General features: G+C 37.0%; 1 protein-coding gene across 1 annotated transcript in view; it reads right to left on the bottom strand.

The window, feature by feature from the left end:
- NPAS3 (neuronal PAS domain protein 3) overlaps positions 1–12,521 on the bottom strand; it is a 923,008-nt gene that overhangs the window by 762,873 nt on the left and 147,614 nt on the right. The gene's annotated exons all lie outside the window — the stretch shown is intronic.

The raw sequence follows: 12,521 nt of genomic DNA, 5'->3' as shown, positions 1-12,521 counted from the left end.
GCAGACTATCAAATGGAACGATGATTATTTACCAGGCAAAAATAGCCTTTTAGACAAGGATGAATGGAAAGAAGTTAAGTTGTTATCTGGACAAATCAGACTTGGAGAGTGTGTGTGCGGGGGGGTGGGGGGGCGGGGGAGAAAACCAGAAATATTTATACAATTGACATAAGTTTTTTTTCTAATTGAGTCCAAGCCTGTCTTAGGGTAGACTGTCAAGTGCACACCCTCAGGAGCCACGCCCTTTACAGTCAGTTCAGTGCCTTTGTTCCCACGTCCGTTCCCACTTCCGGCTGTGCCAGCAGCAGAAGCTACATGACATGCTTGCTGTGTTCTTCCTCTTTGGCTAGTCAAAGGTCTCCTGGCATCGCCTCAACTATCTCCCTCCTAGATGATATGCAAATAAAAATAATGTGTGTGTGTTCATGCATGCGTGAGAGAGCTTAGTTGTGTCCAACTCTTTGTGACCCCATGGCCTGTAGCCCGCCAAGCTCCTCTGTCCATGGACTTTCCCAGGCAAGAATACTGGAGTGGGTAGCCATGTCCTCCTCCAGGGAATCTTCCCGACCCAGGGATCAAACTCACATCTCCTGCATTGGAGGCAGATTCATTACCACTGAGCCACCTGGGAAGCCCAATAAAAGTAATAGGAGCAGCTAACATTTTCTGAGCACTTACAAGGTTATTCACTTAGTCTTCTATGCAGTCCTATAAATTAATTTCTATATTAATCTTCATTTTACAGATGCAGAGACCAGTATTCCAAAGGCTAAGCAAGTTGTTCACAGTTACAGGGCTAAGAGTTGGAGAAGACTGTTGAGAGTCCCTTGGACTGCAGGAGAGCCAACCAGTCCATCCTACAGGAAACCAGTCCTGAATATTCATTGGAAGGACTGATGCTGAAGCTGAAACTCCAACACTTCAGCAACCTGATAGGAAGAATTGACTCATTGGAAAAAGACCCTGATGCTGGGAAAGTTTGAAGGCAGGAGGAGAAGGGGGCAACAGAAGATGAGATGGTGGGATGGCATCACCAACTCGATGGACATGATTTTGGGCAAGCTCTGGGAGTTGGTGATGGACAGGGAAGCCTGGTGTGCTGCAGTCCATGGGGATGCAAAGAGTTGGACACGACTGAGAGACCGAACTGATTGAACTGAACTGACAGGGCTAACAAGAGAGTCATGATTTGAACCCAGGTATTTTAATGAGTCTGGAACTTCAGCACCACTGTGTATGGTTCTATGTGGCAAGCGGTTTCTCCTAGTCCTCTCCTTTTCACCTTTATTCTCTCTCCAAGGATCAGTCCTTGCTTGTGCACTATGTTCTGTCCCTACTGAGTTTTTGCTTATTGTCACAATGGGAAGCAATCTCATAAACTCATCCATGATAAAGTCCTAAGAGCAGATGACCACATGGAGAATGGACTGGGGAGAGGGCAGACAAAACTGGAGGAAGGAAGACAATTAAGAGGTTGATTCAGGCTAAAGATAATGGCGGCCTGAGATGGGTTAAGGCAGTAGAAATGGAGACAAGTGAAGATTTGATAACTCTTTAGAAGACAGCATCACCAGGTTGCAGTGCCTGATTGAATATGGCTAAGAGAATGAGGGTGGAGGGACCAAGAATGATGCCTCAGTTGTGGCTTATAAATATGAGGTAATGGTGATGCCACATATTAAATAGTAAAGAGGGAAGAAGGAACAGGTTTTAGCAGGAGCTAAAGAGTTTAGTCTTCGAGGGAAGGTCACGGTGGTGATTCTTGAACATTTGTGAACAGGATGTTGGATGAGTATGTCTGAAACTCAGAAAAGAGAAATGGGACAGTAACATAAATACAGTCAATGCAAGAGACCCAGGTTCAATCCCTGGGTTGGGAAGATCCCTTGGAGAAGGAAATGGCAACCCACCCCAGTACTCTTGCCTAGAAAATTCCATGGATGGAGGAGCCTGGTGGGCTACAGTCCATGGGGTCACAAAGAGTCGGACACAGCTCAACAAGTAACGTGTTCCATGTACCTGGTCAGTGTATCATTCATCTTCTTTTAGTGAGGCAATTACTTTAGGAAGATAATTTCTACTGGGACACAGAGGTTTAAAGGCGAATTGTAAAACTACTTTTGCAATTGTTATATACACTATCCATATACTATTCCTGTGCTGCATTTCTCTCTTCAGGTTTTACTATCTTCAGTCATTGCTATTCATATGCTGTCCCCTCAACACAGTCTTTGTTTAAAATATACCTGTGCTCTCTCTTTTGTTACACATACACACACACACACACACACACATATAGATAGATACACACACACATATATATATTCATGTATGTGTGTGTGTGTATATATGTATGTATTTTAGAGGTAAGAATTTATAGCTTCTATTATTAAATAAAACCTGCTAACAGTCCCAGTAACAAGTGGGTATTCCTTTTTATTAAAGTGTATCTTGTAAACTGAGAAAAGATGGAGAACAGGCTAAAATTGGTACACAGTTTTAAATGTTCAGGTATCAGAATCTGGCAGGTGAATTTATGTTCATGTATATGCCTACAGATGTGTGTGCATGGTGATGGCAAGTGTGGTGAAAGTGATCTAGAGTCTAGCTATTTCAGAAAGATTTAGTCACATGATTCTGAATACTCGCCCTAACTAGGAACACTGCATTACAATTTATTACCTTACTGATGACCCTTCAAACGTAATAAAGAACACAGTAAATCAGAATAATTGATAATTCAGGGTCGTTTGAAGTTCAGCTCCACATTATGTAATAATGTGAAAAAAAATACATCGAGGTAAACATTTACCTTTATACAGAATGATGTATTTCGGCACTTCGGAAGCTCCCATTTATAATCAACAACAGAAATACAATGTAACCGGAGACTGGAATTCAGGGCTGGTATTCTACGGTGATTAAAAATAATTCCCACATTTATTAAAGCTGAACCTAATTGCTTATACTGTAAAATTTAGATCAGGGGATGATATGCATTGAAAGTAATTTATGTTCCAGAACTTTCACTAATTCAGAGTGACATAACTTCCAGATAATTCATACTTGTGAAGTTTTTTAATGAAATACTCAAAGTAACAGCATTACCATTGTTTATTAATATTGAATGAGCAAAATAACAGCGCACCAAAAGTTTTATTTTAGCCCTTGTAATTTAAATGATGCTATAATTGTCCAAGTAGGTTTTCTTATTATGAATATAGCAATAGATACCATTATGTATCAAGTCTTTTAAGAAATGACTCTGTAAATCAATTATTTGCATAGCTCAGAATGCTTCTTTCCTGCTAAATTAAGTCTTAAAATAGCCACAATTAAAATTTCTCAGAAAGAGTGTCTCAATTAATTAATGGGTCAGAGAAAAGCCTCTCTATTTCAACTTTGTATCTTAAATTTCAGGGAAAATGAAACTGGTGGTTTAAAGCTGAAATGAATATTCAGCATTGGAAAACCTACCTCTCCATTTTCAGTCTCAATCCAGAATGTTTAAAATCACCTTATCAGAAGGGACCTGAATGGAGGTCATTTGTAAATAAAATTACCTCTATTAACCCAGAGAAGAGAGTCACTAAGAGCACTGATCACTTCCAGACCATTTCACAAGGACAAAAAAGTGACTGCAATTTTCAGGGTTATATGTACTCATCTTAAAATACTTGATATTTAAAAGTCCTTAGTAGAATGTTACCCATAAACCAAAACTTATCAATTATTTTCCTATAAGTGTTAACAAAATAGGGGAAAATGTAGATTTTAGAAATCTAATCATTTTCTTGGTGGATTATTTTATCCTTTTCCTCTCCCACTTTGGACTCCAGAGGCTACAAATAGAAACCTCTAAGAGTATAAGACAAGTAAAGGCATAACCTTACTGCTAGCCTGTTAGAGGTTTTCCACATTTATTAAAACAGTGAAAACCAGTTATTCTTAGACATTTGGGTAGGTACACACTTAAGTACACAATTTCAAAATATCCGTTCTTCCCATTTTGCTTTTTCCCTACAATATATGACTTCCAATTATCCCCTGGATTGAACATGTTATATAACTGGTTGCATCCTTGCACTACACTTTGATCTATTAAAGTATATTTCTTGAGCTAATCATAAATACTATTTAATTTCATTTACTTTTATGTAATTTCTTTTAGAGAAGAGAGCTTCTTTATACAAAGCACATTCAAAGGCAAAGCATCACCATTTCCTAGTGCTACTTCTTTACATTAAAACTCTATTTTTCCTTTACTATGGCGGTTTAGTTGCTAAGCTGTGTCTGACTCTTGCGAGCCCATAGACTATAGTCTGCCAGGATCCTCTGTCCATGGAATTCTCCAGGCAAGAATACTGGAATGGGTTGCCATTTCCTTCTTCAGGGGATCTTACTGACCCAGGGATCAAACCCCGGGTCTCCTGCATTGCAGGCAGATTCTTTACATCTGAGCTATGAGGGAAGCCATTCCTTTACTATATGTTTTGTAAAATCTTAAAGCCAGGGTTATGAACCGAGGGTTCACAGAGTCCACGGGATGGATTCGCTGGTTTTTGAGTCCCCTGAAATACATGCAGAATTGTGCAAATATGTAAAAGACATGCAAAGGGTGGTAATATCAATATATTCACAACTCTCATCAGATTTTAAGAGTCTATGCTCTCATATTTAGTGCCAAATGAATTATGGCACTAACACATCATGCAGATTATGACACTTACTTACACTAGAGCCAAAGCTGAGCAGTATGACAGTGGGACCCAGGAGCAGAGATGCCCTGCTCTCCTATCAGCAGTGCATGCTGCAAGCTCGCACATGAGTAAAACGTCCAGGCCCTCTGGGGGAACCCACCACTGTCCCAGAGAGAACGTACAGGATCTGAGCTAAACTGGACCTGACCTTGTCTACCAGGCCTTTTGTGTAAACTTGGGGGAAAAAAGTCCCCCAAGTTTCTTCCTTGCACAGACTTAGCTTCCTAAGTGCAAGGCTTGGCTCCTAGAAAATGGACTGACTATCAGTTCCTAAAATTCCCTTGACTGGGCATCTTTGTGCAGCACACAAACTTTGCAGTTGGTTTCAGTCTCTGACAATTTGAAGAATGAGATAAAACTTCAGTTAACACCAGTTTTCAGATTCCATCAATCTTGAGGGAAAGGGAAGACCACCACAAACTTACACAGCTTCACTGATTTTATTTCTAAGTCAGTCTCACTTGAGAGTCCTTAACCTGCATTTACCAAGTTAGGGAAAATACAGAAAGTCTATTCTGATGTAGTTTCATTTTCTTGCTGATTATAAGGATTAAATAGTTTTAGTTTAGATCATGTAGATTGTTGTCTTTGGTAACTTATTTTTGGACTAATGTAGCAATTACAAAGAGAGCTTGAAATTAAACCTTGACTAGAATCTATGTTTGCCCACTTATGAGCTCTGTGACTTCTGACTCTCAGATTCTTAATAATTCAGATGCTCTCTAACACTAGAATGAATATACTGTGGTACATTCTCAAAACGAAACACCATGCAGCAATGAGAATGAGCAAACTACAGTGATAAGCAAGCTAAATTCACAAACATAATGTTGAGCAAAAGAAGCCAAACATAAAGGAATACCCCCTACAGGATTCCATTTATATGAAGTTCAAGAATAGGAAAAACTCATCTATGGTGTTAGGAGGCAGAATTACTCTTGGACAGGAAAAGGAAAATGACTTGAAAGGGACATGAGCATGTCTTCCTGGCGCTGGTAGTTTTATTTCTTGATTAAGATGTTGGTTTTACTCAGGCATTACCATTTTTATGTCAAGCTGGAAGAAAAGCAGTTAATAGAAGTTTAGGGACATTAGACAAGTGACAACAGAGTTCCAGATGGCCATCAAAGTGACATTTAAAATATTTCTCAGCAGTGAGTCAGTCAAATGCTAAGAGAACAAGCTGAGGAGCTAAGCTTCGAGGAGATGCTGGGGAGAAGTCCACAGTCATGTACAGCCTTGTCGAAGGTGACTGGAGGCTTCCGCCTTCTGTGCAGCCTTATAGCAACAGAAACAGTTAATCTTACAAACTGCTTATTTAAAGAGTGTGTCATTTTATGTAAGAGCAACAAAATAAATAAAAAGTTTTTGAAATAGTTTGCTCCTAAACTAAAAGGGTTTGAGGATGCAAGATAAAAATTACAAAATTAGAAGACTGACTGATACATGCTGATTTAACATAGAATTTCCTCTTTGAAAGATCATTAATATCTGTACACAGCTTTGTAAAATATTCTAAAAATCACTGATAAAGAGGTTTAAACTAGTTTTGAAAACATTTTCTGTTAAAGTCAGAGTTCTACGTATTTTCAGAAAAATCAATTTTTCACTTAAAGTTATTCACTTAAAGTTATCCTTACAAAATGACAATTATTATGAGCTTGTTTTCGTCAGATAAATTTTTTAAAGTAAAAAAAAATAAGAGTGCCTGATGATGGGTATGGGTTTACAATGCAAAAAATTATATATAAAAAGAGTAAAATAATCATAGAAATATAGATTACACATTTAGTTCAACACTATCATTTCTCATACGAGGAAAGACTTAATCACATGCGCAAATCACGGCTCTGATTAATGGCAAGACCTGAGCTAGAAGCCTAGGCTCTTGATTCATGGTTTAGTACTAAACCCATTCACAGTTCTCACCATTAGTGTCCAAATCTAGCTTGAAGTTTTTGAAACTGAATTGGCTTAGCTAAACTTTGATTTGGGTGTTACATCACTCAAGTCTGAACATTTAAGAAGAGGGAAAATAAACTAGAAGAGTTAAATATAGTCACAACAACCAAGATCTAAGAATTGGCCAAGCAGTACTTTATAGCTGGCCTAATCAATTCTTTGCATAGTTTATTTAGCAATGGCAGAAAGAAGGCAGACTCTAGGTCTAGAAGTTTTAAAAAGGAACACCAAGATTCCCATGGGAAATCTTCCCATCCTAATAAAACCTATTGGCACAGGGATGTATGAAAGAAACCTGACCATATTAGACCAGGGGAGAAAGGGAGTTTTCCTACCACTTGAAACTCAGAACCATAGCACTGCCTGTGGTGTGCTACTGATTTAATCTGAAGATCTACACTTTATGTACACTAGATTCACAAAATTAATCTGGAATCACCTTCACAACAGAAAAGAGACAATGGCCATGCCTTGGTATTAAAGCTTTATTTGCTTTAAGACTCAATATCACACCAGCATCCTAACTTTCTGCTGTTATTCATCTGGACAAGATACCTTTTCACCAAGAAAACCATGAAGCACGGGATTTACTGCCGTAATGAAGTTCTTTCAGATCTCTGTTTTCTCTGCAGAGGACAGGAGAAAGGCGTTCATCTCACCACGCAGCTTATTAGGATTAGCACTGAATAAGACACCACGGAATGCCAGGTCTATCAGTTACTAAACATGCATCATACAAACTTTGTCTTTGCGAGAACCTCTGCTCTGCATTTGTCATCCACCTGAATAATTAACAAGTACATGCTGCCTGCCAGCAGCTTAGGGAATTAATTTCCCTAGATTAAATGCAGATCACGTCCACAAAAACTCAGACCACACACACACACTGCACTCCTACCTTTTAACCACTATAAGGTATGAAACACATTGTACAACCTCCAACTTTAAAGAGATTTAAAACTCAAAGTGAGTGTAAAGTCACACTAGTAATATTTTAACTGTCACTTTGATGGTCATCTGGAACTCTGTGGTCACTTGTTTAATGTTCCAACACTTACATTAACTACTTTTCTGCCAGCTTGAAATAAAATGGTAAATCCACAATTCTATATATGCACTATTTCATGAAATCAGTGTAATTGCATATTCTAAGAACCACAATCAGTAAAAACTTTTAGAAAAGTATCAACTGCATGACCAAAAAAAAAAAAAACAAAACAGAATACATATATGGTAATACAGGGAAAAAATTTAAAGCAAAAATCAAATTCAGAGGCTTCCAACTATATAAAAGTGATTGCATTGAATTTGTACGTTGCTAATTTCATTTAAAGCTAGTAATTATATCCATTAATCTTCCTACATCGTACAATTAAGCAAGTAAAATGTGTGCTCATTAATACATAGGGAAGATCAGGGATTTTACATTGAAACTCTTTACTGTTAAAATACTGATTTATCATACATAAAACAGAAGAAAAGTTTAAAGATCATAACGTGACTAGTTTGAAAACTGAATGCAGCTCTTTAAATTTCCACTTTCTCATAATTATATATTGTCCATATAGCTGATGGTATGAAGACAAAGAAAAGTTTTAACTTCTTTGTAAGTTGTATCAAGAAATAAAAATAAACGGACTTTTTCTCAAAAGTGTGATTTTAATGCAGGCTGACTTGCTTTATAAGCTATGGGGCATTTGTTAAAACTGTATCACTCATTTCCAGTTCAATCCTTTTTTTTTTAAATTGGTAGCCACGTTCTAAACCATCCTAAATTGTGGGGCTGCTCACTGCTGTTAAACAGTGGGCCCCAGGGGGTGAGGTACCTATTAATGACATTGTGAGCTCCACTGAATTATGAAGACAATATAAACACATTCCTTATTTTACACTCTAAGTACACTAGGGATCTATTAAAATGTACTCTTATTGCCAGGAAACTGATCTGTGTTGATATGCTAAGTTTTCATTAGAATGATACAGTTTAAACTTCTAGACCTTTACTCCCTTTTCAATGAAATGCTCTTACCTCTTTGCTTGAAGGGTATATTTATGAGTACACAATCATTCAATATCTGTATAACATTAAATCATTTCCCCGAACCACTATGTGCTTTAACAACATAGTCCTGCTTTCCTCTAAACCTGTCCTATGAAAAATTATTTCTGATAATTATCAGAAATTATTTCTACTTTAAAATAGTTAACCAAATATGAATGAATTTTCAATTAACTATATGGATAAACAAAAGTCTATTAAAAAATCTGCAGCAGCACTGCAATAAGGTGAGGTACTAACTACCTGCTAGCATTAACATGATCACTTGCACAGAAGTCATTAGCTTTTTTGTACCCCAATTATTAATAGTTACAGTATCAGAAACAAATACCCTGTATCAAATTAGCTCAATTGTTCTGGGACAGATGCTAGGCATGAATTCTTAATACATATTAATATATACTTTATATATTTAAGATATTATATATATATTAAAATATACTTTTATGTTAGGGGATTATATGTAATAACCATTTTATCTAGGCTCCCATGCCATGTTTAATGTTTTTACCACTCTTATTGAAACTGAAATTGAAAATACTTGGCTGTGGACCTAGCCCTAACCATGGTATGACTATTGGGAGACAACTCAAATTGAGGCCTTGGCCCCATTCCTGGGGCTCTATTTTCAGGTGATGCTAGAATCTTGTGCAATGCACAGAAGATTAGCAAATTAGAAGTGACAAACCTCCTCTGCAACTTCTCTAACTCTTATAATAACCCCAGATGAATGTCTAGATTCACTAGGCCATACTAATAGGAAAGGTTACACGGTAGGAAAGGAGAAGAGACAGGAAGGTTGTATATCATTAAAAAAGGTTGGAACAAAATGACAAGAAATCTTCCAAGGTCAAATACTGGAATTCATTTTAGATCAGAATAAAGGATACTTGGTACAAAGTGGCACAAGGATTTATAAATCTCCATTTCAGATTTTAAAGGATTAGGTTTGCCATCATTTATGTGCCTTTGTTTTTTTTCTTGTATCACTGTTCTTTTCTGCCCTTTTTTTAATAACTGATACCCTCACACAGAAAAAGTCCAACTCAGTAACAAAGATCCTAAGTAAATTGTTAACTTTTTTGAGACAATCAGTTCCCATAGAAATTTCCAAAGCCTGATCAGAAGAACTCATCACAGTAACAGAAAGAACAATGGAGTAACATCAGTCATCAGGAAAAACTGAGATCTGTTTACTTCTTGGTCCTAGGGAACCTAAACTAGACCCTATTCCCTTAGTTGTGCATGTGAGGTGGAATAGCCCCAGCAAGATCCAATGGCCTACAAATCTCCATATCCTGTAAAATGACAGAGGAAGCAGTGAGACTGGATTGCTGTCATTTAGGCATCATGAGAAACAGGATGGTTGCATTGTAATTGAAGAAAACAGGCAGGCAGAGTCCCACATAAAGCAATATGAGAACCACAAATTTAATTAACAGATAAAAGGTAGCTATGCCAAAAACCTCAAAACAAAAACTAGCAAACAAACAAACATGAACGGTAATTACTAATGAAAGAAAATAAGGGAGGAAAACAAAGTGAGATATGCAGACCACGTGGAAGAACAGAGGATTTCGGACACATTAAGACATGAGTTGTAAACAAAAAGAAAGATACATCTAAAAGTTAGAAAATACAAGGAAGAGATGAAGCACACTGGGCCAAATGAGTGGAGTAAAGAAGAAAAACAAGCCAAAAATTAACACTTTTAATGAGGCAATATGTTCATTTTAAAACATCATTAGGAATTTTACTCAGCCATTAAAAAGAATTCATTTGAACCAGTCCTAATGAGATGGATGAAGCTGGAGCCCCTTATACAGAGTGAAGTAAGCCAGAAAGATAAAGAACATTACAGCATACTAACACATGTATATGGAATTTAGAAAGATGGTAACGATAACCCTATATGCAGAATAGAAAAAGAGACACAGAAATACAGAACAGACTTTTGAACTCTGTGGGAGAATGTGAAGGTGGGATATTTCAAAAGAACAGCATGTATACTATCTATGGTGAAACAGATCACCAGCCCAGGTGGGATGCATGAGACAAGTGCTCCAGCCTGGTGCACTGGGAGGACTCGGGGGAATCGGGTGGAGAGGGAGGTGGGAGCGGGGATCGGGATGGGGAAGACGTGTAAATCCATGGCTGATTCATATCAATGTATGACAAAACCCACTGAAATGTTGTGAAGTAATTAGCCTCCAACTAATAAAAAAGAAGAAAAAAAAAAGGAATTTTTAAAATTGAGAAGAAATAACCTCTGATATTAGAAACCTAAGTAAATTAGATAGCAATGCATGAAGAAATTAAGAGGGATCATTACAATTATTGTTGGCTATTAACAAATAAAAAAGACAGATTTAGAAGGATATACTAAATAACTAGGAAGCAGTTCCTAAATAATAAAACCCGACAATAATAATGGTAAGTTCTAGAGTTAAGACAAGGAAAAGTGGGCGTAAGGAAATCTAAATTTTACACTGAAATTGAAATACCTGGGAGTCCCTAGCACATATCCAACCTGATTTCACTACTGTGAGAAAAGTCAAATTGAGGTCGGGGTCTTGTCTCTGAGCCAAAATAGTATCCATAATATTAGGAATACAAAGCATGTTTTTTCTCATGTAATACTACTATCCTAAAAAATAATCTTACAGAAATGAAATTTGAAAAAAAAATTCTTACTTCATTTTAAATTATTTTTGTTTGTTTAGTTGCTAAGTTGTGTCTGACTCTTTTGAGACCCCATTGACTGAAGCCTGCCAGGCTCCTGTATCCATGGGATTTCCCAGGCAAGAATACTGGAGTGGGTTGCCATTTCCTTCTGCAGGGGATCTTACCAACCCAGGGATCGAACCCAAGTCTTCCTCATTTGCAGGCAGATTCTTTACCACTGAGCCACCTGGGAAGCCCCTTTAAGTTATTAGAAGAATGTAAAGAAATTGATCATCCAACCAAAACATAACATGTGTATACTTCATCACATATACACACATGAAAATATGTGTAAATGCTTAATTACGCTGTTCTTTGACACATAAAGTCAACTAAATAAAGCTTCTGATGACCATTAAGTTGAAGAATAACACACGTCACTTTTTCACAAATAATGACATGTCCAATCCTGTGTGAGTATCTCTATCCTTCCTAAGTGTCACAGAAGAGAAACTATAATAACCTTTTACTGGGAGTGTAGGGAAAGCATGTTTATAAAATATGCCAAGAGACAATATGCTTTCTACTCCTGGGAGACTGTTGGTAAATCTTTTTTATGAGTGCATTATGAGGTGAATAATTAACACTTCCAACTGAAAGTTGACTACCATCATAATATTTAGTCAATGAATTGTTACAGCTGAGTTTTAACTCATATGAAAGTAACTATAATACTCTCAATCGTAATAATACTTCAACATAAATCTAAAATAAAAGATAATGAATTCAGTTCAAAATGTCTGTTCACATGCTAGTGTTGGTTGTTCTATCTTACTATATTAAAAAACGAAACAATATCAACATAAAATGTCTTTTCACAAGAAAAACTGCATACTTAATATTTTAATCGTTCGATTTCTATGCCATAAATCTGCTAGAAAAAAAGGGACTCTGCTTGCATTAAAGATCCACAAACTTTTTGGTTTAATCACATGACTAGCCCACTGGGGCTACTATGGATGAATCATTCCATGGGAAGGAAGAATAGATTTTCCCATGCAAATGGGGAAAAAAAT

Source organism: Dama dama, chromosome 13 (assembly GCF_033118175.1).
Source record: "Dama dama isolate Ldn47 chromosome 13, ASM3311817v1, whole genome shotgun sequence".
NCBI lineage: Eukaryota > Metazoa > Chordata > Mammalia > Artiodactyla > Cervidae > Dama > Dama dama.
Note: the sequence above shows the minus strand (reverse complement) of the source record. Positions and strands in the feature narration are given on the sequence as shown.